The 24321-nt window shown below is 42.9% G+C and overlaps 1 pseudogene; it reads left to right on the top strand.

The window, feature by feature from the left end:
* Positions 1–16081: 16081 nt before the first annotated feature.
* On the top strand, positions 16082–23381 carry LOC112081272 (uncharacterized; annotated as a pseudogene).
* Positions 23382–24321: the final 940 nt, after the last annotated feature.

Here is a 24321-nt window from a genome sequence, read left to right as displayed (position 1 = left end):
GAGATTCAGTTTGCGCAGTTTCTTTGAAGGAGTAGTACACAGCGTTGTATGAGATCTTCAGTTTCTTGGCAATTTCTCGCATGGAATAGCCTTCATTTCTCAGAACAAAAATAGACTGACGAGTTTCAGAAGAAAGTTATTTGTTTCTGGCCATTTTGACTTTCCTGTAATCGAACCCACAAATGCTGATGCTCCAGATACTCAACTAGTCTAAAGGACAGTTTTATTGCTTCTTTAATCAGAACAACAGTTTTCAGCTGTGCTAACATAAATGCAAAAGGGATTTCTAATGATCAATTAGCCTTTTAAAATTATAAACTTGGATTAGCTAACACAACGTGCCATTGGAACACAGGAGTAATGGTTGCTGATAATGGGCCTCTGTACGCCTATGTAGATATTCCATTAAAAATCASCCATTTCCAGCTACAATAGTCATTTACAACATTAACAATGTCTACACRGTATTTCTGATCAATTTGATGTCATTTTAATGGACAAAAAATGTGCTTTTCTTTCAAAAACAAGGACATWTRTAAATGACCCCAAACTTTTGAACGGTAGTGTATGTAATGAAYAGTATGTGTATTTGTGTGTATGTTTGTGAGTGTATGTAAATAGGGGCATTTACTGGTAAACTGAGGCTAGCTGATGCTCTAAAGTTCATCCCACTTTACCCTTTGCCTCCAGATCAGAGGCTGAGTGGATTCAACAGTACACGCGTGTGCATAGACTAGTCATGGTTGAATGGGCATTGATGGGGAAGGCCAGGTCAAAGGTACCACTGGGAGTTCAATTGAGGGGTCGATTGTAGAGACTTCTGCCCCAGGCTGGATCATAGTACAGGGTCATCCGTACATACGCTGATGTCAGAATGATGTCATGTGTGTCATGAAAAAAAACAGTCATGAAATGTCCATCCATGTCCAGAGGTTGAGTGTGTACAAATACGTTGACAGAAGGAAGCGTTTCTGTCAGGTCTGTCATCTTTGCACAGTCTTTAGACTAGGTTAGTACATTCTACAGTAGCCTATATGGTCTGACATTAAACTATATTTCTTGTAGGCTACTGTCATTTTCTATTCAGACTATATGTTAAGGCTGACAGTATGTCAGTAAGATTACAATTTAAAAGCACCTAGAGTCTAAGAGCCTGTGGCTGGGTTTCTATTATCATATGGAATTGTTTGAAGATGCTCATACCAAGGATKATTTAGTTATTTGATTTTGAATTTTACGAACCCTGTAGGTATCAAAAATACATTGAATTAGGCCTTACTGCTATTAGCACATAGACACACTTTGAATAACACATTCATACATGGAAAAACAGTCAAAAGAATGTACCAAAAGGAAATATGTTTTAGTGTCTGTCCTATATCTGAGAGATTAAAGAAATGTCAAATTATTTGGTATTTTATTTTTTACAGTGGGATGACCCATATACAACGCCTTCGGAAAAGTATTCAGAACTCTTGACTTTTTCCACATTTTGTTACGTTACAGCCCATATACCTTTGTGGAAATGCCCTATTCACTTCCATTAATTTTGCGTCCCCATAATGGGTTACCTTCAGCCGAGTCCTGTGACACTTGTGAAGTAGAGCAAAAGAGTCTCAGCTTTCCATAGAGGGGTCATATTAGTTTCTAGCCCAAACCACTAGGTCGTTGCAGTCATTTTTGTGAGAAGACCAATTTTCCTGGTCTGACAAACACAGCTGTAGCTCTGCCACCTTCCATCGCCAATGCGGAAGGCCGACATCGGCAGATGCGGTGGATTGAGATACAGCCCATGCCAAAAAAACCAGGGGCCTTTTCATTACGCTGATTCTGTTGCAAAACGTTTCTTAAACAGAAGCAAACAGAACGAAATGGGGCGGGACCTTCCTGAATTTGTCCCAATAGAAACTCTCGTTTTGCTCTGTTTGCTTCCGTTTGGTTCATAAACGTAAATGATGGGGATTTGCTTATTATGCTAATTCGATTGGGTGTGTCATTCGACTCTAYGGGGTTTTAATACAGCCTAATTCAGTTTGGATAATGAATTCAGCAGCAACAACAAAAAGACGGCCACAGTCTCTCTCCATGTGCATGTTTASCATTACCGTCATCGAATTAGCTTCATTATCTCATACTGGAAATGTGTTTTGCAGCTGTGATAAATTGACTCAAGATGCACAGATGAAGATATAGCAGCCATCTTTACACAATACAATAACATTTCTACAGTTCAGTTCYGTACTGCACAGTAGTAATGAGGAAGTTGAACAAAAGAGCATATAAGAGACAAACATGGCAGCCCCCGAAGTGACTCAGCAACTGTATACAAGCATGTTTATGGTCTTCTRAGGAATTCAGCCTTCTCTGTGTTGCTCTTGCCATCCCCCATTGTCTCACATCTCTGTGAAGCAGAGGTTATGCTGCCTTTACATCATGTAGGTCTGACRTAACTCAACAGTAATGCTATTGGTCAACAACTTATATTTTGAATCCAAACAACTCAGATGCTTGTAAAGGGGTCTCAAATTCATTGTCTCTTTCTCTTTGTTCCTGACCTGCGCTGGTGAGATAAACTCTCTCTTTTTCTCTCTCCTCCCCATGTACTCTTGGGGCATGCCCTTTCAGTCTCTCTCTCTCTCTCTCTTTCTCTCTGATCATGCCTAGAATAATGTGTTATAATGCTAGTATTGTCTTGTAACTTAAGCTTTATGCCTTGTGTCGTTCTGCCCCTGAGCAGGGCAGTTAACCCACTATTCCCCGGGMGCCGAAGACATGGATTTCGACTAAGGCAGCCCCCGCACCTCTCTGATTCAGAGGGGTTGGGTTAAATGCGGAAGACACATTTCAGTTGAAGGCATTCAGTTGTACAACTGACTAGGTATCCCCCCTTTCCCTTCKCTTTGTATGTGAATCTGTTCATTTTACGATATAATTAAATATCTGCCTTTGATATAGACAATTCTTAAACCTTTCTTGACCMTTCTATTACTTTAACTTYACTTAACATATTGCTAAATCATCTTCATGGAGTCAGATAATTCATTTAATAGACTTTGTTAACATACAAATTACATAGTCTTATAACGGGTCGCATGTGAGGTACATATAATATAGATATATAATAAATATTACCCCACTAAACATGCAAGGGAGTTTTACAGGATGTATTAGACTAGTCCAAAATGGAGCGAGAGCAGAGCTTATCAATGTTTTAGGKCAGAAAAGGGCACTGCTTCAATAATCTACACCCAAGGGTGCTTCAAGCAAGGCCAGTGCCAAAGTTGATGTCTGAGGAAAAAGTTGGGTTGGGTGCTCACACACTYCTCTCTTCTTCGTGTGGATGGAGMCTTTGATGGGGTTAGCATTTTTTTWKAACATATTTTTAAAAGTCAGGCGTCTAAATGTATTCTGAGGCTTCAGTTAGCTACTGTTTAAAAGATTAGCCCCTGAAGATAGCAGCATTAGTTTCACAGGAAATTTCCTTGAAGCTTGCAAGGCAGTGGGGAGGATGATTTATGAATTACTTAGACTGACACACGCATGCACGCACACACACACAGACACACACATACTCATACACCCTCACAGATAGGCCCTCCCACAAGCACACACGCCAGACGCACGCGCACACACGCACCCACATTGGTATTCTCCTGCAGATGCCATTTAGATGCTTCCATTAATCATTCCCTTTCTGCTGCTGTTCTGACATGTTCCTGTCTCTCCGTGTTCTGACATGTTCCTGTCTCTCCGTGTTCTGACATGTTCCTGTCTCTCCGTGTTCTGACATGTTCCTGTCTCTCCGTGTTCTGACATGCTCCTGTTTCATGTTCCTGTCTCTCCGTGTTCTGACATGTTCCTGTTTCATGTTCCTGTCTCTCCGTGTTCTGACATGTTCCTGTCTCTCCGTGTTCTGACATGTTCCTGTCTCATTTTCCTGTGTCTCCGTGGCCTTTTCCTCCAGCTGTTGCTTTGATTTCGGCTTCATGAAATCTGCCTGAATGGCATATACTGTAGCTTCCCCCGCTAATCTGACTGCTACTAGCGCTTCCTTTATTATGCTACCTCTCCCCCCCCTCTCTCTTTCACTCTCTCTCTCTCCCTCTATTGCCCTCTTTCTCGTCTCATCTCGTCTTCTCAGGCTTTAACCCCCCCACGTGAATCCGTTATGCCTTTCTTTTTCTCTTTCTTTCTTTCTCTTTRTCATTTTGCTTATATTTCTTTCTCTCATAATGGGAGCGAGTGAGGTGATGACCCTGTTTTTCATCTGTTCCATTGGGTGTGAGATGTGTCCCCGTGTTAGTCTGATTACATTTCCTCTAGGTGTCCTGACTGGACTGCGCTGTATGTCCCCTCCTCACCAGGCTTTAACTCAGCTAAACTAGCAGGGGTCTTTGTCTATGTATTGACTTTACTGGGAACTCCAGAAAAGACCCGTATGATGACTATGCTGGAGTGGTGATGAAGAAAAACGGGAATGGCTATCCAGAAAATMAGTGATCCCGGTTGCAAAATGTATACCCAAAGCTTGGAATATGCGACACGATAAGTTGTAGAAGGCTTTTGTTTTTGTGTTTCAATTGTTTTCAMTTCAGTAGGAATGCAAATGTGTGTGTATATACGTACATCTCTGCATTTAAAAGTATGATCATTTTATTTGGGTATAACAGATACAGTTTCGTATAAGCCCGTGTGGGCTGGGCATCATGAAGACGCATGACACTATAATAAAATCAATCAATCATATAAGGCTCTTGCATACACTTTTCAGTCAATACTGAATGTCTATGGAGTGTTCTTAAATCAATTGGAGTCATAGAGAGCATCATTAATTGTTGTAAATTATTGTTTGTCTTAGCTGTTGAGATGGGMTTTTTTTCTGTTTTTTCCCCCTGATGGTTTTAAGTTAGGAAGTTAAATGACAGCAACCTTTATAATGTAARGGAAAAAGGATTCAAATATGAAGATGGATTTTTATCTATTGTTATACCTATTGTATGTAAGAATCAGTATTTACTAAATGCCCTCCTGATTATAGACTGAATGTATGTTAAGAAGTACAATTACATTTGATATCACATATTGTGTTAAAAGCACTGAAATGTTTTGCCATGAGGTAGTGGTTATTGATACATTAAAATATATATATATATACTTTCCTGAAAATCTCCTACTGTCTTTCTAAGAGTATTTCTCATCCATTTTGTCTTAACGCTGCTCATTCATGATATTGTTAGAATTTTTTGAGTAATGATATACAGTTGACTCCTGATGAGTACACTTTGTATAACTACAAACTCTGTTTTAAGTGAACTCGAGTKKCAATTCAACAACATTCTTTATCATTTCTCTTGATAACTGCCTTCTCTGGTTTAGTGCACGCTGTCACYTCAGTCCCAAGCGGTTACAGTTGTCAGAAGTCCCCATTGTTACAATGTTTTGTCTTTTAATTTATACAACAAGTTATCATCGTAGATCACCATGTGGTTTARTAGAACRGTTTCCCCTCATTGTACACTGAACAAAAATATAAACGCAACATGATTCCTGTGATTCATGYGCTTAAATAAAAGATCCCAGAAATGTTCCATATGCACAAAAAGCTTATTTCTCTCAYATMTTGTGCACAAATTTGTTTACATCCCTGTTAGTGAGCATTTCTGCTTTGCCAAAATAACAGGWGTGGCATATCAAGAAGCTGACTAAACAGCATGATTATTACACAGGTGCACCTTGTGCGGAGGACAATAAAAGGCCACTCTAAAACGTGCAGTTTTGTTACACAATGCCACAGATGTCTCAAGTTTTGAGGGAGCGTGCAATTGGCATGCTGACTGCAGGAATGTCCACCAGAGCTGTTGCCAGAGAATTAAATGTTTCTTTGTTTTTTTTTAATGATTTATTTATTTATTGAATGTCCGAAACATAAAATATACTTGCAGTGAAGCCGCTCAACAACTACATCATACCAGTCATCCAACAGATTCCCATTCAGAGCAACACACAGAAGCATCCAGGGTCAACGCCCTGCTCAAGGGCATGTTGACAGATCTACCACCAGGCCAAAAAACGTGAACCCGAACCCTTCAAGATCCCCCCACAGTTCCCTAATAGCTGTCCCTCAACCATTCTGTTAAGATGTTAATTCATTAAGATGTTTTCCCAGGCCATGCACACTGCAGTGAGCATTATTGATCTAATGGTAAATATGTGACTTTTAAACAGTTTAATCATGCGTGTGTGTGTGTGCGTTTGTGCATGTGTGCGTGAGTGTTTACCTTGTTTAATGAATGTTGTTGCATTGACATYTGTGTATGAATGTCCCTGTACACCCTGGTGGGGATAAGAACAGTAACACATGTAGTGTAAGTTAACAGAGTCTGCAGGCYTAATACAACAGTGGAGGTAATCAATTGACATGTTGGGCTATAATAGTACTGACACACTTTGACCATAAGAGTGAATGGAGGCAGTCAGGCAGTACTCAGAGAGACTGTGGGTCGGATGGTTCACCAAAKATATCTACAAGCCAAGCTGTCTTGGGAGTTGTCTTCATACTGTATTCATACTTAAATTAATTAAAAATCATACATATGTCACTGTGTGTAAAATCTATATTTACATTTCCAGGGAAATCTATGGATTTACCCAGTGCAATGGGGGTGCCAAACACACTTACTGTAGCATACAGTATATATGAATTTGTATTTACATAAGTATGAATACAGTATGAGGACAACTCCCGAGACAGCTTGACTTCTAGATACAGTTTAAAAACCCTGCAGTTTAAAAAGGCTATAAAGACTCCAATATTAATTCTCATATTCTCATTTTCCTTTGATATCTTATCACTGACAGCGGATTCGAAGTTGTRGTCATTGTTGTGTCATATTGTAGAAATGTCAAATACAAACATGGCTTTTTGTTCCATATCAGGTTTTATGGACCTATCAAAATGGCAGTGAAATTGAAATAAATGTTRCTTCACAATCCTTCCAACATTCTATTCACCATTCTAAATTACACCTCCTCCAAGATGGACTTTTGGACCAAATATTCCATTGACACACTCATCCYCTTTCCGGCTTCTCCTGCCCTATTTACACCCACTGTGCCTGTGTGCCTTCCAACACACCTCCATCGTCTATACAATATGTACGCCCAACTCCACCTCAGGCATTGGCACATTAAGCATTATTATTATTATTTACATCATCATGACCTTCCCCTGTCTGCACTGTGGCAGCATGCTGCCAGTCCCATCTGCCCTTGGAATTCTCCCCGCTCCTCTCAACCAATGAGAATGAATCTGGAAGTCAGGGGCAAGTGGCTTCTAAAAACATGAACCACTCTACCCAACTAGCCCTGCATTCTCAAGAGCCTAGTGTCTCGCCCGAGCGTTCTGAAAAGGTTGTTGAAATGTTTTCAGCTTGGCAGAGAGAGCGAAAGACAGAGAGACACATTAAGGAGAGGTAGCTCTTGGACGCTTTACAACTCCCTGTTTCTTCTGTTGTGATCCTGTTGCCAGGGTAATGAGGGAGTAAGCGTAGATGCTTTATGTATTTGGTGCTGATCCAGGTATGGAAGGACAGAGAGTCTTGAGGAAATGTCCATCTAAATGAAAGTAGGAGGTTGCATCGCCTCATCCCTCTGCCTATTATACAAGCATTGAACCAATGCTGTTAGATCCTACTTTTAGATCCAATCTAGTAGTGTATGTCATTGGGGAGTCACTGGGGAGTCATTGCAATGGCAGCGAACCAGGAAATGCTGTGTGGTTCATTTTATCTCATTCAGAATGAATGGAGCCCTCCAGGGTCGCTTAAGCTAATAGAAATTTCCTGGCCAACTTTATAATGCACTTTTAGAAAAAATGATTCTAAAAGGGTTCTTCAATCCTCCCCATAGGAGAACCCTTTTTGGTTCCAGGTAGAACCCTTTTTTCTTCCAGGTAGAACCCTTTTGGGTTTCACGTAGAACCCTCTGTGAAAAGGGAACCAAAAAGGGTTCTGCTATGGGGACAGCCGAAGAACCTTTTTATCACCTTTTAGGACCTTTTTCTCCCCAATTTTGTGATATCAATTACGATCCAATTATGTCTCATCGCTTCAACTCCCCAACGTGCTCMGGAGAGTCCTCCGCAACATGACCAGCCAAACCACGCTCCTTAACACCCGCCGCACCAATGTGTCGGAGGAAACACTATTCAACTGATGACCGAAGTCAGCCTACAGGCGCCTGGCCCGCCACAAGGAGTCGCTAGAGCGCAATGAGCCAAGTACTGCCCCACCCCGGCCAAACCCACTCCTAACCCGGAAGACGCTGGGCCAACTGTAGTACTTTCTAAAGATGTCTAATAATGACTTCCTATACCCATCTGACATCAGCAAGTCTCAGTCAGAGAAAAGAGATGGTGGCACAGAGTAGCTAGCTAGAGCATCAAACAGGAAGACAGGCTAGATTGAGTAGAAGATGAGTAAATGAAAAGGAGAGAGGAGAGGGGGGTGGTAGTGTGAAGGAGTGTGTGTCAGGTTGGTTCAGCACATACTGTACAGTGAGATGTGCTAAAAGAAGGAGCCTGGAATAAAATCAAACCTGCAATGTGTTTACGCAGGCATTTTTTAAACTACACTCTTAGAAAAAYGGGTTCCAAAAGGTTTCTTCGGCTGTCCCAATAGGAGCACACTTTTTGGTTCCAGGTAGACCCTTTTTGGGTTCAGTGTAGAACCCTCTGTGGAAGGGTTTTACATGGCACCCAAAAAGGTTCTACCTGTAACCAAAAAGGGTTCTTCAAAGGGWTCTCCTATGGGGATAGCCGAAGAACCCTTTTAGGTTCTAAATAGCACCTTTTCTTCAAGAAGTATACTGCATTCGGACACACTTCTTATTCTGAAAACCAGAAAGCCTCTGTTGGTGGGGGTCTATTTGGTGGCAGCAATAGTAGTGGACTTTTACAGTAGGCCTACCTAAACCCATTCTGCCATGTTATTAGATCATGGTTAAATAGCTAAGTAACTAAGAAAGCAAAACAAAACCAGCCCTAATCAGACAGAAGACAGACAGGGAATACATATTTTGCTCCGGAGGGAGGACAAATGGTCTTGATTTGGGGAGGAGGGATGCAGAGCGAGAGAGAGAGAGGAGAAGGAAGGGAGGGCAGAGACAGAATATTGGCTGGCTTTAATTTGGGAAAATGTGTTTTAAGCCCAGGGATATATCAGCCTTGATCTCAGCACAAATTCAGATGTATTTAGACCACTGGTGGATTAGGATGACATACAACATACATACCTTAAGTTTATCAGGAGATGATTGATATCACTACACTTATATAACATCCAATTTGTAAGTCGCTCTGGATAAGAGCGTCTGCTAAATGACTTAAATGTAATGTAAATGTAATCCTCTGTTGATGGACCATTGAAGTGAATGGGAGTGCAGATTAGTACACCATGAGGTTATTTTTTATTCGGTATGCTTGATAAGGATGATAAGGATTCACATGGTTAGCAGATGTTAATGCGAGTGTAGCACAATGCGTGTGCGTCTATTCCGACCGTGCAGTAATATCTAACAAGTAATCTAACAATTTCATAACAACTACCTTATACACACACAAGTGTAAAGGAATGAATAAGAATATGGCCGTGCGACATAGGCAAGATGCAGTAGGTGGTATAGACTACAGTATATACATATGAGATGAGTAATGTAGGGTATGTAAACATTATATAAAGTGGCATTGTTTAAAGTGACTAGTGATACATTTATTACATCCAATTTTTTATTATTAAAGTGGCTAGAGATTTGAGTCAGTATGTTGGCAGCAGCCCCTCAATGTTAGTGGTGGCTGTTTAACAGTCTGATGGCCTTGATAGAAGCTGTCTTTCAGTCTCTCGGTCCCTGCTTTGATGCACCTGTACTGACCTCGCCTTCTGGATGATAGCGGGATGAACAGGCAGTGGCTTGGGTGGTTGTTGTCCTTGATGATCTTTTTGGCCTTCCTGTGACATCGGGTGGTGTAGGTGTCCTGGAGGGCAGGTAGTTTGGTGATGCGTTGTGCAGACCTCACTATCCTCTGGAGAGCCTTACGGTTGTGGGCGGAGCAGTTGCCGTACCAGGCGGTGATACAGCCCGACAAGATGCTCTCGATTGTGCATCTGTAAAAGTTTGTGAGTGTTCATGATAAAGCCAAATTCCTTCAGCCTCCTGAGGTTGAAGATGCGCCGTTGCGCCTTTTTCACCACGCTGTTTGTTGGTGGGTGGACCATTTCAGTTTGTCCGTGATTGTATGCCAAGGATCTTAAAACTTTCCACCTTCTCCACTACTGTCCCGTCGATGTGGATAGGGGGGTGCTCCCTCTGCTGTTTCCTGAAGTCCACGATCATCTCCTTTGTTTTGTTGACGTTGAGTGTGAGGTTATTTTCCTGACACCACACTCCGAGGGCCCTCACCGCCTCCCTGTAGGCCGTCTTGTCATTGTTGGTAATCAAGCCTACCACTGTAGTGTTGTCTGTAAAGTTGATGATTGAGTTGGAGGCGTGCATGGCCTCGCAGTCATGGGTGAACAGGGAGTACAGGAGAGGGCTGAGAACGCACCCTTGTGGGGCCCCAGTGTTGAGGATCAGCGGGGTAGAGATGTTGTTTCCTACCCTCACCACCTGGGGGCGGCCCGTCAGGAAGTCCAGGACCCAGTTGCACAGGGCGGCGTCGAGACCCAGGGTCTCGAGCTTAATGACCAGTTTGGAGGGTACTGTGGTGTTAAATGCTGAACTGTAATCGATGAACAGCATTCTTACATAGGTATTCCTCTTGTCCAGATGGGTTAGGGCAGTGTGCAGTGTGATTGCGTCGTCTGTGGACCTATTGGGGCAGTAAGCAAGTTGAAGGTAGGGTGGAGGTGATATGATCCTTGACTGGTCTCTCAAAGCACATCATGATGACCGAAGTGAGTGCTACGGGGCGGTAGTCATTTAGCTCAGTTACCTTAGCTTTCTTGGGAACAGGAACAATGGTGGCCCTCTTGAAGCATGTTTGAACAGCAGACTGGGATAGGGATTGATTGAATATGTCCGTAAACACACCAGCCAGCTGTTCTGCGCATGCTCTGAGGACGCGTCTGGGCCGGCAGCCTTGCGAGAGTTAACACGTTTAAATGTTTTACTTACGTTGGCTGCAGTGAAGGAGAGCCCACAGTGTCAGTGGCACTGTATTGTCCTCAAAGCGAGCAAAGAAGTTGTTAAGTTTGTCTGGCAGCAAGACGTTGGTGTCCGCGACGGGGCTGGTTTCTTTTTGTAATCTGTGATTGACTGTAGACCCTGCCACATATGTCTCATATCTGAGCCGTTGAATTGAGACTCTACTTTGTCTCTATACTGACGCCTAGCTTTTTGATTGCCTTGCGGAGGGAATAGCTACACTGTTTGTATTCGGTGTAGCTATTCACCTTGCCATGATTAAAAGCAGTGGTTCGCGCTTTCAGTTTTGCCCGAATGCTGCCATCAATCCACGGTTTCTGGTTGGGGAAGGTTTTAATATTCACAGTGGGTACAACATCACCGATGCACTTGCTAATAAACTCGCTCACCGAACCAGCGTATACATCAATGTTGTTGTCTGAGGCTATCCGGAACATATTTTTTTTAATTTAATAAAAAAAATTATTTCACCTTTATTTAACCAGGTAGGCTAGTTGAGAACAAGTTCTCATTTGCAACTGCGACCTGGCCAAGATAAAGCATAGCAGTGTGAACAGACAACAACACAGAGTTACACATGGAGTAAACAATAAACAAGTCAATAACATGGTAGAAAAAAGAGAGAATCTATATACAATGTGTGCAAAAGGCATGAGGAGGTAGGCAATAAATCGAATAATTACAATTGAGCAGATTAACACTGGAGTGATAAATCATCAGATGATCATGTGCAAGTAGAGATACTGGTGTGCAAAAGAGCAGAAAAGTAKATTTAAAAAAGCAGTATGAGGGTGAGGTAGGTAAATTGGGTGGGCTATATTCCGATGGACTATGTACAGCTGCAGCGATCCCAGTCCCAGTCCCCGTGATCGAAGCAATCTTGAAGCGTGGAATCAGATTGGTCAGACCAGCGTTGAACAGACCTGAGCATGGGCGTTTCCTGTTTTAGTTTCTGTCTATAGGCTGGGAGCAACAAAATTGAGTTTGGTCAGATTTGCCGAAAGGAGGGCGAGGGAGGGCTTTGTATGCATCACAGAAGTTAGAGTAGCAATGATCCAGAATGCTGCCAACCCGGGTCACGCATTCGATATGCTGATCAAATTTAGGGAGCCTTGTTTTCAGATTAGCTTTGTTAAAATCCCTAGCTACAATAAATGCAGCCTCAGGATATGTGGTTTCCAGTTTACATAGAGTCCAATGAAGTTCTTTCAGGGCCGTCGAGGTGTCTGCTTGGGGGGAATATACACGGCTCTGATTATAATTGAAGAGAATTCTCTTGGTAGATAATGCGGTCGGCATTTGATTGTAAGGAATTCTAGGTCAGGTGAACAAAAGGACTTGAGTTCCTGTATGTTGTTATGATCACACCACAACTCGTTAATCATAAGGCAAACACCCCCGCCCTTCTTCTTACCAGAGAGATCTTTGTTTCTGTCAGCGCGATGCGTGAAGAAACCGGGAGGCTGTACCGACTCTGATAACGTATCCCAAGTGAGCCATGTTTCCGTGAAACAGAGAATGTTACAATCTCTGATGTCTCTCCGGAAGGCAACACTTGCTCGAATTTTGTCTACCTTGTAAAGAGACTGGACATTGGCGAGTWGTATACTCGGGAGCGGTGAGCGATGTGCCCGTCTACGGAGCCTGACCAGAAGACCGCTCCTTCTGAGGCGCCGTTGTTTTGGGGTCGCCTACTGAGATCCGATCCATTGTCCTGGGTGGTAGTCCAAACAGAGGATCCGCTTCGGGAAAGTCATATTCCTGGTCGTAATGTTGGTAAGTTGCTGTCACGTTCGCTGGAATAAATGTCGMACCAAGGCGCAGCAGATGTTGAGTTCCACATTATTTATTAGAAAGTGAAACTAAGGCAAAGACAAAAACAAATAAACAATAAACTAACAACGAACCGTGACTACAGYGATGCTACGTGCACTAACTCAAAACAATATCCCATAAACACAGGTGGGAAAAACAGCTACTTAAATATGATCCCCAATTAGAGACAACGATTACCAGCTGCCTCTAATTGGGAATCATACAAATCACCAACATAGAAAATAAACTAGAACACCACATAGAAATAAATAAACTAGTTCACCCCCAGTCACGCCCTGACCCACTTCACCATAGAGAAACAATGGCTCTCTATGGTCAGGGTGTGACAGTTGCTCTTATATCCAATAGTTCTTCCCAGCTGTATGTAATAAGACTTCAGATWTCCTGGGGTAACAGTGTAAGAAATAATACAGAAAAAAACAAAATACTGTATAGTTTCCTAAGAACGCGAAGCGAGGCGACCATCTCTGTCAGCGCCATCCTGAGTCTCTGAGTGCCGTTTAAGATGAGGYGGGATGAATATTATGATTTTTTTTTTCATGAACATGGCCTTATTTCTATTACAGCWTAGTGGATGACTCTCYTTCATATTCCATTTACCCAGTTCAATGTAACAGCGATAGGTTTATGCTACTACATGWTACTCAAATTTRCCCTWTACCCATTGGTGGAAAAAGTACCCAATTTTCATACTTGAGCAAAAGTAAAGATACCTTAAAAGAAAATGACAAGTAAAAGTGAAAGTCATCCAGTAAATTACTACTTGAGTAAAAGTCTAAAAGTATTTGGTTTTAAATATACATAAGTATCAAAAGTAAAAGTATAAATCATTTAAAATTACTTATATTAAGCAAACCAGACGACACGATTTTTCTTGTTCTTTTAATTTACGGATAGCCAGGGGCAGAGTTCAACACAGACATCATTTACAAACAAAGCATTTGTGTTTAGTGAGTCTGCCATATCAGAGGCAYTAGGATGACCAAGGATGTTCTCTTGATAAGTGCATGAATTAGACKATTTTTCAATCCTGCTAAGCATTCAAAATGTAACGAGTTCTTTTGGGCGTCAGGGAAAATGTAAGGAGTAAAAAGTACATTATTTTCTTTTGGAGTGTAGTGGTGTATAAGTAAAAGTTGTCAAAAATATAAATAGTAAAGTAAAGTACAGATACCCCCCAAAAATACTTAAGTAGTACTTTAAAGTATTTTACTTAAGTACTTTACACCACTGCCTATTCCCATCACGAGGTTGCTACAACTTAGCCTATGAATMAAAGTTTACAACGTTAATGTACACAGGTCGAGAGACAAATTTGAGGTTACAGACAGTGACATTCAATACTGCCTTGCACACTCTTGCCTGCATTTAGCTGATATAGGGTGTAATCATTAATCCAACAGTTGCAAACAAGAGTTTCTATTGGACAAATTCAGGTATGTTTATCATCATTTTGTTCCATTTGTTTCCGTTTAAGAAACATTTCTCAACAGAATCGGCAGAATGAATAAACCCCTGATCACGCGTAGATTTCACTCTCATAACAGTCAAAATAGTGTGTTTTAATCAGTTGTTTGGTGAGATGTGATTATATTGAGTATAGTTTTATCTAAAAAGTATAACTTTTTTAATGTTTTACTATTTAAATTTTTCACTCAGGAGAAATTCACTCAGGAGGATGGTCCTCCCCTTCCTCCTCTGAGGAGCCTCCACTGTTCCACTGTATCACATTATAGGAAGCACTTACCCTCAGAGTGGCCCTGTCTCCTATCACTCCTCACATCCACTAATGGTCCTATAGCATCTTCAACAACCATTCATTTGAGGGAATTCTACAACTATCACATCCTCACTCATGTCAGGTCTAAGCTAGGGCCTATCATGTGACATAATCAGGGCATATCTAACAGCTCTCTCATCCTCCCTGGTGGAAGACATCTTTATCTTGACCACCTCTTAGCCATTGTCTCCAAACCCCACAGATGCRTTATGCTGCATTCGTAACCAAGTGGGAAGGTGGTAATTACATTCACGTGTTGGATGCATTCACATGCTTTGAACTCTGGCTAATGGCAAACAAGCTGCATCAACCATAAACTAAAAGTACAGCTATCATGCTTGTAAACAAATMATAGTGTTCAAAAACCATATTAATAGGTTGCTTTTAATAAACAGTGATTTGTTGTTGCCTAAAATGCTGTTATCGATGTAATTTCCTTAGTAGGTGACCTCAGAGTTCAGCATGTGGGAGCTCAGGGATGATTACCAGTAAGATTTTGATATGTGGTAAATACCACCTTCCCACTTGGTTATGAACACAGCAATAGACTCACCACCCCTACTCTTAAAGGAATAGTGCAAGAATTTGGCAATTAAGTCCCTTTTCTACTTACCCAGAGTCTAGCTAGCTGTTCCAGTAGACTTACAGTCATTGTGCTAACGCTAGTTAGCAAAGGCTCGCACAAATCCCCTTGCTAACTACCTTCAAACTGCACACGGAGACATAACATTTTTATCCATGAGTTCATCTCACTCTGGGTATGTAGGGTTTGATTTGATTTGAAAAATCTTGTATTATCCCTTTAAACATGACCTTGTACATGATTCTACACATTTTACCTTGTTTTCTCTCTCTTTCTTCCACTTCCTGCTTCTCCTCTCCCCATCTGTTCCATTCTCAGCCGTCTTCTTTTTCTCTCACAGCGCTCTACAATTAAAACATTTATTCTCGAGGCCCCTGCAGTCAGTGTGGCCTTGTTAGACAATACCTCAAAATGACTCACTCTCTTTTCATTGTCTTTCCACCTTCAATGTAAAATGATCTTGCCCTGACACCTCACCTCATCAGTATGCGTTATTCATTCTTCACAAAGAATCCTCCTTTCGTACATACATGCACCCCCACGTCAAGGCGTTTACATAGATCCCAGACAAATTACTGACTGGTGTGAGGCTGGTGGGAGGAGCCATAGGAGGACTGGCTCATTGTAATGTCTAGAAACCATATATTTGACTCCGTTCCATTAATTCCATTCCAGTCATTACAATGAGCCCGTCCTCCTATAGCTCCTCCCACCGGCCTCCTATGGTGTGCGGTACGATACACACGAACAACCACCAGAACATCATTTCCCAGACAACACAGCAGGTAGTACTGTATTTAATCAACCTGAGAATGCACTAAGTCTTATATCTGAGCGTTATAAATGAGGTTGGACAGGGATCAAGTAGGTCTTGGTGRCTCGTAGCACTGTGGACGGGCGGGCTGGCTGCACGCATGCCTGCTTCGTCTGTGATACACATACTGGTAGGCACACACACATTGTATTATTGAAGGGGAACCTCTCCAGCGTGAAAAGCAGAATCCTTCACTCCCCCCTCACATCCCCCATTATGCTCCAATGGAACTGGAGACATCCCTGTAGTATTACAGTAAGCAACACTGCACTTAATGTGAAAATGCAATCAGGTACCGTATGTGTCTGAAAGGTAGCACAACATTTGACCCCGTTGACTTTTGGGTCAGCTGAAATTAGTTTAAACTGGGGTTAAACAACAACATTGTAAGGGTCTACAGGAGAACAACCAGGTGAAGGGAGGCATCCTTATTATTGCCAAAAGTGTTGATGTGCCCTTTGGTGACGTGGTGGTATAGGTTAAGCTTAGGTCACATGATTCGAGGCACACTGAAGATTCAAGTATATATACAGTGGGGTCCGAAATTTTTGACACCCTTGGGAGAAATAATATTATTTTATACTCATACAATTGCTCAGAGAAATAGATTTTGGTTAACAAGTAATACTTTTTTTCTCAAAAAGGTAGGGGTCAATTATTGACACCCCTGTTTTCAGTACCTTACAATACCTAACCTTGCAAGGATACTGAGCCTTTTTCTAAAATGTTTATGAGTTGGAGAACACATTGGGAGAGATCTTAGACCATTCCAATCATTCCAAATCCTTGATATCCTTCCTCTGCGCTTATGGACTGCCCTCTTCAATTCAAACCACAGGTCTTCAAATGGTTTCAAGTCCTATTTTCAAATGTTTCACGTCCAGGGACTGAGATGGCCAATGTAAAATGTAGATTTTGTGGCCAATTAAAKATMTKTTTGTGGATTTTGATGTGTGCTTGGGGCTATTGTCTTGCTGGAAGATCCACTTGCAGCAAAGTTTCAGTCTCCTTGCATGGGGCAACCAGGTTTTTCTCATTTTGATGCCAAACCCACCACTGGTGTGCCAAAAAGCTCTATTTTCATATCATGGGAAACTCTGTTAAATATCTGCTCTAAATTAAGATTTAAAGATGTCTGCAGAAAGAATGGGGTGTCAGCGGTGACATGACACCTTGAGTTTGAAAAGATCTCTGTTTATTGAACAATAGTAAGTGAAGTGGATTGACACCCGCTAACGGAATTGTGGTTTACGGAATTTCATCATGGGTCCCTGATCTGTACTGCACAGAAATACATAATTATGGATATGAATGTCATTCTCTTAATGGTGATGTATCCTAATTAGGCACACAAAGGTATAATTATGCAATATTCTGCTTTGCATATTTGGGTATTATTCTACACACTGGCTATTCTTTTTATGAGCTCTGGCCACAAACAAGAACAAATTTGTTTGGTCCGGACTGGACCAAATCTGAACCAATCAAAGCTGTGCCAAGCTTGTAGCGTCATACCCCAAAAGACTCAAGGCTGTAATGCTGCCAAAGGTGCTTCAACAAATTACTGAGTAAAGGGTTTGAATACTTATGTAAATGTTATATTTAAATGTAAAAGAAAATTGGCAAAAAATGTATAAAAAGTTTTTTGCTTTGTCATTTTGGGGTATTGTGCGTAGATTGAGGGGGGGGGGGGGATTTAATCAATTTTAGAACAAAGTTGTAACTTAACAAAATGTGGAAAAAGTCAAAGTGTCTGAATGCTTTCTGAATGGACTGTATATTTAGAAAATTCATGGCTCTGGCTGATGCCATAGGTTCACCTGTGTTTGGTGGCCACATGAGGCYGCTGACGGGAGGGCAGCTAATAGTAATGGCTGTAATGGAGTTAATTGAATGGTATCAAACACATGGAAACCATGTGTTTGATGTGTTCAATACCATTCCATGTATTCCGTTCCAGCCATTACTATGAGCCCGTCCTCCCCAATTAAGGTGCCACTGGCCGCCTGTGGTTTGGCTCCATCTATCATTGTTCTGATTTAATGTGTAGTTGCATCAATGAGGGGGAAATAGTTTCAAATACAGACACAGCTCTGCTTAAATTTGAGTCGCTGACATCAAACCAACCACTTTACTTTGGTATAGTAACACCAGCACTAAAAGGAATTTAGAAAAGTTTTTTTTCTGCTGTTTTTGTTGGTGAGAATGTAATGGCAATATGAAGCATTGTCACGTTAGCTAGGAGTGGTGGGTGTGGGTCGGGCGCAGAGAGCAGAGTTTTCAGAAAATAGGTATTTATTCCCAAGATTGGTCACGCCAAAAACAACAGGCACAAATGACCAACAAAACGGGACACCAAACAATACGTAATGTAACAGACCACAAACCTCCACTGACAGAACAGAACATAAGCCCGCACATAAGCAGACGGGCCTTGAAGAATTAAATAGCCCCGAATTAACCATAAACAAGGAACAGGTGAAACCAATAAAGACAAAACCAACAGAAAAGGGAAAAGGAATCGGTGGCAGCTAGTAGACCGGTGACGACGACCGCCGAGCGCCGCCCGAACAGYGAGAGGAGCCACCTTCGGTGGAAGTCGTGACAAGCATAGATAATCCCTGTTACCTTACCAAGAATGGAGAAATAAACACTGATTTAATTTCCTGTGTCTTTCTCCCTCAAAGCTAATTTATCTGAGAAAAAACAAGTGTTTTGTTTTTAAAAGTATATCATGATTTGGTAAGAGACAGCACTAGAAAAATTGTAAATTCTTGCTAATATTATGAATTAATGTTATTTCAGTAAGCCTACCAATCATTAAGTATTTCGTTTTTTTCCACAGAAAGGTTCTGCTCTTTCTATTTTCCAACTCATCATACAGCAGATTGACAGCATTGATATCCTTAGTAGTTTTCTGATTTAGCTCCAATGAYGTCAATTATTCTAACTCACTCCTCCAACCTTAACATACTGCACTATCAACACTGAATATACCAGCAGCTTTCCTATAGCTGGAAACCCACCATAATTCACAACATCCATACATTGCTCCTGAAGAAATGCACAACATATGGATGTTGAAATGTCTTGATTGGCATCTTTTATCTCCAACTATACATTGGGAATGCAGTCGGACCATATTTCATGGTTTCCCTGGAGGAGTCTTGTATCTCCCTGCATTTTAAACCTCTGGTTTCATTCCTGGCTAATCAAGAGTAATTGATTCCATGTTTGGCTCAAAGACGGCCCATCCTGTTACACTTGACCTTTGTATGTTGAATCTAACACTCGTGAGACAGCTCGGATAATAAATACGCATGGGTTCCGTATAAATCTTTTCCCTATGGGAATGCTTGAAAACATCAATGTGAGCATTATGTTTTAACCATACATTTCCAATGGTTAGAAGAAAAGACTGTATTGGTGAGAGGGAGCCAACTAGATTTGATTTGATTTGATTAAAGCTATGTCTSTGTGGAACAGCAAAGAAATAAGAACCATTCATTGTAGGAATTCCCAAATGTCCAACAGCCAGTCAGTAACAGACGATGCAAAACATGTCTTACTGTGTTCCCTATTCTCACTGGCAAACAGTACTTGTTTCWATATAGACGTTCAATCGAGATCAGACACCCTTATTGAAAGCTAGGCCTGACTGTTTGACAGTCGTAATAGGTTTCTAGCACCACCTCAGGCAATTCTATGTTTGCTTCCCCATCTCAATTTATAGTTTGGAAGGGGATCAATTCTTACAAGAGCAGCAAGTKTATTTTTTGAATCAATAAGTAGCTGTTGGTATTGTKTTGCTAGGGAAATTGAATTTAAGTGCTGTCTTTTACCTAGTAGCCTATTTAATCATTGCTGTTTGAACTGTCTGATTGCTCAGTCCTTGTGATTGGCGTTGTGGATATAGATTAGTTTCAAGCCTATATGTGTCAGTCCTGCTAATTTGTGGGCGTGTTGTATTGTAGGGAGATGTTTTCTTATCCTCTGCCAGGAAATCTGKAATCAGTGCTGACAGGTGTGTCTTTCAACTCTGCTTGGCATTTAGTGCTACAGTAGTAATTCAGTCTCCCCTGTTTTTTCAGCGGCAGCTGTAAGTGGCGGTATTTTCAAGTGGAGGTGTTGTCACTGTCACACCCTGATCTGTTTCACCTGTCTTTGTGCTTGTCTCCACCCCCCCCCCCAGGTGTCACCCATCTTCCTCATTATCCCCAGTGTATTTATACCTGTGTTCTCTGTTTGTCTGTTGCCAGTTCGTCTTGTCAGGTCTCCCCAGCGTGTTGTCCAGTCTCCCTGCTTTCTCAAGTTYTGTTTCCTAGTTTCCCCGGTTCTGACCATTCTGCCTGCCCTGACCCCGAGCCTGCCTGCTGTTCTGTACCTGCCTGAATCTGACCTGTTTACAAACCTCTGCCTGTCCTGACCACAAGCCTGCCTGCTGTTCTGTACCTTATTGACTCTGCCCTGGATTACGGACCTCTGCCTGCCTTTGACCTGTCTTTTGRCTGCCCCCTGTTTGGGTCACTAAACATCTGTAACTCTAGTTGTCTSCATCTGGGTCTTACACTGAGTTCTGATAGTCAGCAAAACAAAGACGTTCTGCCGAGTTGTTCGAGGACGGAACGAGAGGAAGGCTCCACACCACTTTAGTATCTTACCTAGTTATTTTCTGATCTCATTTTTCTCTTTTGTAGCTTTGGCATGTGTGTGTTTTCCATCCCAGCTTGCTCCTCTCCCTGTAGGCTTTACAGACGTGCACCACTCCGTGGCTGCAACCCTTCTAATTTAGGGAACCCTGTGCGCACAACCTATGTGGATTTCCTAGTCTCTGGCAGCATTTTGATCTGCCGATCTGCAGTCAATAAGGCTGGGTTCATGTCAGCCAGCCTATGTTGCCCTTCAGTCCCTACAGTTTTCCAGAGACATGGATTTCCCCAGAGAACACTGCTACTCCATCTGTTCTCTCATAGTCCGAGAGCATCTGCGTGTCACGGTGGTGGCACAGGGCTAGTCATTTCTCCTAAGTGGAGATTTTCTGTTTTCTCCCTCTCTCACCTGTCTAGCTCCTCATTTGAATTCCATGCTGTCACTGTCACTTGTCCACTCAAGCTTAACACGGTCTCAGGCTCTGCACACTCCTGGATTGCATCCTTCCTGGCAGGTCATTCCTACCAAGTGGTGTTGAGAGGCTCTGTGTCTGCACCACTTGCTCTCACTACTGGTGTCCCCCAGGGCGCGCTTCTACACCAAGCTTAACGCTGTTGTCATCTATCGCCCACAAGGCAGGCAAAACGCTTGACCACATCTTCACTAGAGCCTATTCACCTACTAATCTCACTGTAACCCCCCTCCATGTCTCTGATCCCTTCTTTGTTTCCTTCTCTCTCCACCTCTACTCCAACCCTACCCACTCAGCCCCGACCCAGATGATCATGTGCTGCTGCAATCTTAGCTCTCTCCCGCTACGCTACGCTCATCTCTTCTATCCTATTCTCTTTTCCTTCTGCTAAATCATTCTCCCTCCTGTTTCCTGACTCTGCCTCTTCGACTCTACTTTCCTCCCTTTCTGCATCCTTTGACTCTCACTGTCCCCTTTCCTCCCGACCGGCCCAACCTTATACTCCCGCTCTGTGGCTGATTGACTCATTGCGTGCTAACAGAACAGGGCTACAGGCAGCTCAGCGGAAATGGAGGATAACTATTCTTCCGCAGGACCCATCTTCCTTCCACTCCCTCCTCTCTATCTTTTCTTCCTCTGTATCCYCTGCAAAAGCTGCTTTATATCACTCTAAATGTCAAGCGTCAGCCTCCAACCCTGGGAATCGCTTCTCAACTTTATCCTCCCTCCTTAATCTTCCTCCTCCTCCTTCGCCAGACCATCTCTGGAGAGCTTCTCCCATTCCGCACTTCACTCATCAACTCATCCCTGACCACTGGCTGCACCCCCTCGGACTTCAAGAAGGCCAAAGTGGCTCCCCTCCTCAAGAAACCAACGCTCGACCCTTCTGACATCAGAAACTACAAAACGGTATCTCTTTCTTTTTTTTTCAAAAACACTTGAGTGCTGTCTCTAACCAACTCTCTCATTATCTCTCAGAACAATATTTTTGACCCTAACCAGRCAGGCTTCAAGGTGGCTCACTTAACTGAGACCGCTCTCCTCTGTCAGAGGCTCTCTGCTCTGCTAAAGCTGACTCTCTCCTCTGTTCTCATCCTCCTACACCTATCCTCTACCTTTGATACTGTGATCCATCAGATCCTCCTCTTCACCCTCTCAGCGTTGGGCCTCTCAGGCTCTGCACACTCCTGGATTGCATCCTACCTGACAGGTCGCCCCTAACAAGTGGCGTGGAGAGGATCTGTGTCTGCACCACTTGCTCTCACTACTGGTGTCCCCCAGGGCTCCACGTCATTCGGCTCTCCCTTATCCTCACATGGTCTCTCCTATCATTGCCCTGCGGATGACACTCAGCTACTCTTCTCCTTCCCCCCCTGCTGACACCGTGGCAACATGCATCTGCATGCCTGGTCGACATCTCAGCTTTGATGTTGGCCCACCTCCCTCAAACTCACCTCAAGCTCAACCTCGACAAAAGGGAGRTGCTCTTCCTCCCTGGAAAGGCCTGCCCACTCCAACACCTCTCCATAACGGTTGACYACTCCACGGTGTCCCCCTCCCAGAGTGCAAAGAATCTTGGCATGACCCTGGGCAATACCTTGTCGTTCTCTGCAAACACTAAAGCAGMGACTCGCTCCTGCAGGTTCATGGCACAGGTCCTAATCCAGGCACTTGTCATCTTACGTCTATCCTACTGCAACTCTCTGTTGGCTGGGCTCCCCTGGTGTTCAACCTTCCTAAGTTCTCCCATGTCACCCCGCTCCTCCACACACTTCACTGGCTTCCAGTCGAAGSTCGCATCATCTTCAAGACCCTGGTGCTTYRCTATGGAGCAGCAAGATGAACTGCGCCTCCTTACCTTCAGGCTKTGCTCAAATCCTACGRCCCAACCCAAGCACTCCGTTKCGCCACCTCTGGTCTCTTGGCCCTKCCACCACTACGGGAGGGCAGCTCCCGCTCAGCCCAGTCCAAGCTCTTCTTTGTCCTGGCACCCAAATGGTGGAACAAGCTTTCCCCTAAAGTCAAGACAGTGGAGTCCCTGTCTTGAAACCTTACCTCWTAAATKACTCTCACAAAAATGTGCATGATACGATTGTGATGTGTTGTTGTCCCACCTAGCTATCTTAAGATGAATGCACTAWTTGTAGGTCGCTCTGGATAAGAGCAACTGCTAAATGACTAGAACGTCATAGACGGGTTGTCACGGTGCATGAAGACTTGACAATGTGATAAATGAAGCTAGAGTAGTGTTCTATGCAATCTGTTTCTATGCCTGTATCTCTCCTTTTGGTCCCCTGTCTATAATAAAGTGGATGAATATTTAATGTCCCAAGACCATGAAGGGGAATGTTGCACTGCCCCCCTCCCTGCCCTTCTCCTTCTTGTCACGTTCCCTTATTCAGGCTCGTGCTGAGTTGGCAGGTCCTCAGCCATTTAGCCAGTCAATTACTGCTGCCAACTCAGAATGAGCTATCCACTCTTTTTGTCCCATAAAACACTCTAACAGACATGTGCGCACACACCAGGTTGCGCATGTGAGCATGTGCACGCACACACACACGCATGCACACACACTTACTAAGTTGCACTGCACATGCAAACATACACACTCGCATTTGCACACAAACACACACACTGACACCAGTGGATGCTGCTGAGGGGAGGACGGCTCATAATAATGGCTGGAACAGAGCGAATGGAATGGCATCAAACCATGTGTTTAAAGTATTTGATACCATTCCACTCATTCTGCTCCAGCCATTACCAGGAGCCCATCCTCCCCAATTAAGGTGCCACTAACCTCCTGTGACTGACCCCCATATACTGACACCCATATTCCGTTTCTAATACTTGGCAATAAAATCTGGGGGCTTACGTGGGAGCTGGGATCATATGAGCTTTGATTTGTCTTTCTGGTTACTTCCATATATAGTGTACACTCCCACAAGAATGCCCCCATAAATGATGGTGGAAAATACCAGAGGGAT

Source organism: Salvelinus sp. IW2-2015, linkage group LG18 (genome assembly GCF_002910315.2).
Source record: "Salvelinus sp. IW2-2015 linkage group LG18, ASM291031v2, whole genome shotgun sequence".
Lineage (NCBI taxonomy): Eukaryota > Metazoa > Chordata > Actinopteri > Salmoniformes > Salmonidae > Salvelinus > Salvelinus sp. IW2-2015.
Note: the sequence above shows the minus strand (reverse complement) of the source record. Positions and strands in the feature narration are given on the sequence as shown.